The sequence below is a fragment of the Aplysia californica genome, unplaced genomic scaffold (genome assembly GCF_000002075.1).
Source record: "Aplysia californica isolate F4 #8 unplaced genomic scaffold, AplCal3.0 scaffold00358, whole genome shotgun sequence".
Taxonomy (NCBI): domain Eukaryota; kingdom Metazoa; phylum Mollusca; class Gastropoda; order Aplysiida; family Aplysiidae; genus Aplysia; species Aplysia californica.
The window spans coordinates 151930-156345 of record NW_004797628.1 but is presented as its reverse complement, the minus strand read 5'-3'; positions in this window follow the sequence as shown (position 1 = coordinate 156345).

Here is a 4416-nt window from a genome sequence, read left to right as displayed (position 1 = left end):
TAAACACGGTACATGTATGACGAAAGTGAACACGCCATAGTTATACAATATTATTTACTCTCGCGTTCACTGCACCACCGTGAGCGCATTGCGTCATCTGGCAGGATGGCTCTCGTACTCCCGGAGGTCCGTACTTTCACAACATTTGATTGCGACGCCTTTCACTCGGGTTCCCTGCTGACTCTCAAGATGCCGGTGCTGAAAAAGGTCCAACAACTTTTGATGTCTTGCTTTGGGGGCAAGATGGCCGCTACAGAAAAAAAAAGAAAGAAAAGTCAAAATTCGACAGAGGCCTTGGATCAAAATGCTTGCCACTCCGGAAGTAGGTCTCTGCAAGTGGAAGAGACCAGTGGCAATGCTTACAAAGAGGCCTCGCCTACAGCTGAACCGGCCGCCGTAGTCTTCGAAACAACATACACGCCTGTCATTCCATTGACACCGCGTGGTTTCGTAGACTTGTCCTATGGCGGCACCAGCTGGGCTGACAGTGAAGAAGACCTCGAAATAATATCTTTGAGGTCAGAACAATTCACTGTTTCTCCCATACAGGAAGAGGAGCACGATAAAATCAGAATGCTCCATGTATGGGACCCTCGAATTTTCCATTTAATGCCAACCCCTACGGAGGAGGAAATCGAGGAGATGTTTCCTTGTGTTGACTCGTCTCTTTCTGAATCATCGGCCGACTACCCGCCGCAAGAAGAAGATATTGAGGCACAAGTACTGGCCGCCGTAGTGGCGCTCTTCACATCCATGGAGAGCGCCGAGGGCGCAGCGGTGTGAAGCAGGTGAAACGATCCTGAAAGCTGAAGCCTGCGTCGAGTGGTCTTCAATAGTATCTTATCCTGATAGATTTTTTGTTGCAGAACGTCATTCTCTTTCTTTTCCGCCCACGACCACAAGATCGACCCGTGCTTCTCCTGGAAGGAAAATGGAAACCTGTTTCAGCAAGAAAAAACAATCTTAACATTTTTTTACTAGGCCCTTTTAAGGGCCACCAAAAAAATTAAATCTGTTTAAGATAAAGGTTTGATACACGTGGTACACATAATCTATTGGTTATAAAGGTAACTACATCTATTAGAGGGCACAGGATATTTTCCCCAACTTTTTGGAACAAAATTAAATGTCTAAAAAGGTTGCTCGGGATCAGATGGATAGACAGGGTAACCTATGAGGAAGTGTAGTAAAGCGAAGAACAAAACAGTAAAAACCCACCCTAATGATCATTTGAAGGTCACGTGACAATGAATAAAACCAACACCAGAAGTAGCCAAACATACAGCGCAAACAGATCATCATCGGAGGGCTCTCGTAGTCCAGAAGTTAGGGTGTTTTCCTCTCATTCCATAGGTCCCCGGTTCGAATCTGGATGGCGACGGAAAATATTTGTCTCTAAAATGCTCTCCTTTCACCTCCTTTCCTGCTCTCTAACAATGTTATGTCGTCTGATTTCGTCTCGCTCTTTCTGCCCCACCCCCTCACCTCGTTCGTTTGCCCCTTCCTCTTGGCTCCTGACTCTTTCTGCAGCCTTAAATTTCTACTGCTATTCCTTGATTCCTTCTTACTGCTGTCTTTTAGCCACACCCCTGATCTTATGGATGGTAAGATCCAACTCCTGACCTTCTCGGATAAGGGCGAAAAATCTCGAAGGTCTCGAGTGAAAGTTGAGTACATTAAAGATCCCTTGGCAGTTCAAAATCGATAAGAATAGGCTTTGGCCGCCAACCCGGCAAAATTCAAAATTTTCTACCAAATGAAATTGTTTAACGAGTCCTGTGCTCTCATATGACCTTATGCAATTGCAAGCGTGTAAAACACTTACCAAATATTTTATTTTAAATCAGAAGAAAAAGAGAGAAAAAAAAACAACAACAGTTAATCAGAAAACGAAGAAGTGTACCAACCAGAAAGAACAACCAAATACAGCATGAGGTTGAAAAATCTTTACTGTGCAGCTGGTCGTTTCTACATGATAATATTGTAGTTCTGCCTGAATTGTGGAAGCTTTCTCAGTTTCTTGATAAACCTCCTAGGGTTTGACTCCTTTTTATGACGTTGTCCTATTCCGATCAATATTGGGTAGACCTAGAATCTAGATCTCAATTAGATCTAACAATTGTTTCTGACATTGTTTGCACAAAAGTAAACTAGATTCTAGACGTAGTCTTGTTCGTCTCTCAATAATCATTTGAGTTTGGAGTTTGGGCAAGTAAGTCGAAAGACGCTTGGATAACAATTTAATAACAAGACGGTGCAACTCGGTATAGGCAGTATTTCCTGTCTGCAGTGTTGTTATACAATAGATCTACCTAAAAATATTATCTTTAAGTTAGGCCTGCCTAGAGAACGTATACATGTACATTGTATACAAGCTGTCTACGTTCGCTAGGACTTAGTCTAGATTAATGTTCAGTGCTTCTAAGCGCGGCATCGAATCCCGGTCCCGGAAGGGTTTGTTTTTTTTTTCTTCTCCTGAGCCTAAAATTTAAAAAAACATAATTAGACTCACAGACCAAGGAAAGCTGTTACATGTATTGAACTTTAACCAGGCCTAATTAATTGGTTAAAGGAAAAGTAGATCTATAGGCTATAGGCCTACTAAGACAGAGCTCCTCTTGGGGACAAAACCAGAATGTATACGCTCCATCACTACATTAAAAAAACTACAAAGCAACAAGTTATAATTAGATCTAAGGGAAAATTTGTTGGTCAGTCGAGAAGAGGACCAAAAAAAAAAACTTCCAGAACCAGGATCAAACCCAGGCTCATAAAATAATGGTTTTGTTTCAAACGCAGAGGCGCTGTACTTTCAGCCATCAGAACTTCCAAAAACGAAAGGTAGATAAACTTCATATAGCCTAGGAAGTGTCTACGTTCTCTAACGTTAGAGAATGTATACAAGCTGTCTACGTTCTCTAACGTTCAGTGCTTCCAATTTTCCGCCATTTTTTAAATAGTTTCCTCCCAGACCTCATCTGCCGATCCCCCCTCCCATCATCCACATTTTCCCGACCTTCTCACTTTCTTTGTTGTAGAAGTAGAGAAAACTAGATGTCAACATCTTGATCTATGTTGTTGCCTTTCCTTAAACAGTGCTGTATAATAATATATTATGCCTTATAATCGTTGGATGATCTGATAGCCGAATGGTCAGCGTGTCTGCGCTTGAAGTGTATGAGTGTGGGTTCGAAGCCCGGTCCTGACGGGGGGTTTTTTGTTTGTTTTTGTTTCTTCTTCTTCTCTTCCTCCTCACCGACCAACAATTTTCCCCATAGTTATAATTTGTTACCTTTTAATTTCTTATGTAGTGATGAAGCATGCAAATTCTGGTTTTGTCCCCAAGAGGAGATTTTATCTACTAAGTGTAGGCCTTCTTTTCCTTTTACCAATTTATGTCAGGTTAAAGTACATTTTCAACAGTGGCTTTCCTTGGTCTTTGAGTCTAATTTTTTTAATTTATTTTAGAATCAGAGAGGCCAAATCTTAGTTCTTCAATTACACATTTTCTTTATCCAGGACCCTCCTGCGGCCCCCAGACCCCTGCCAATTGTTCCTCCTGCCAATTATTATTCGTCCTGTTTGGGGGTCTGGGGGCAGTAAGGAGAAGGAGAGGGGAAAAAACAACAACCCCCCCCCCACCTCCCCCCCCCCCCCAATTTTCCGGGACCGGGATTCGATGCCACGCGCTTGGAAGCACTGAGCATTAGAGAACGTAGGCAGCTGGTGTACGTCCTCTAACGTTAGAGAACGTAGACACTACCCATTCTACCTATAGCCTAGGCACACGGGGTTTTATTTAGCACTGGCGCTAATCGCAAAGCGGCGTTGCAAATAGCCACTTCTGTGATGTAATCTAATTTTGGCCCCAATAGTCCACTCTGACATGTTGCGGTCCGAAAAGCCGCTAAAAACGCAAATGTTACCTGACTACTATTGTACGACTGCACAAGAATAAACACAAAACTGATCACAGCCTTCGCCTTCTTAACTCATTCTCTCATCTCAGTGAACTTAAGACTTAATACACCACAACTGGCGACGAGGTAGGCTAATTTTATCTAAGTATGCCTTCGATGAAGATTGACGCGTTCGACAGCGCAACGGAGACTTTTCAGAACTACTCTGAACGGTTAGAGCAATACATGTACTTCATTGCAATTTTATGATGATGCAGAAGCAAAGAGGGCTGCGACTTTGCTCGCTTGTATCGGACCCAAGACCTATCAGTTACTACGATCCCTCACGGCGCCTGATATGCCTTCTACAAAGACATATGCTCAATTGAGAATGATCTTGAATGCACATCTTTCCCCGCAACCCCTAGAAATTGCAGAAAGATTCAGGTTTCATAACCGCAACCAGAGAGAAAATTAGTCAATTCAGGCCTACACAGTAGAAATAAAAAGGCTCAGC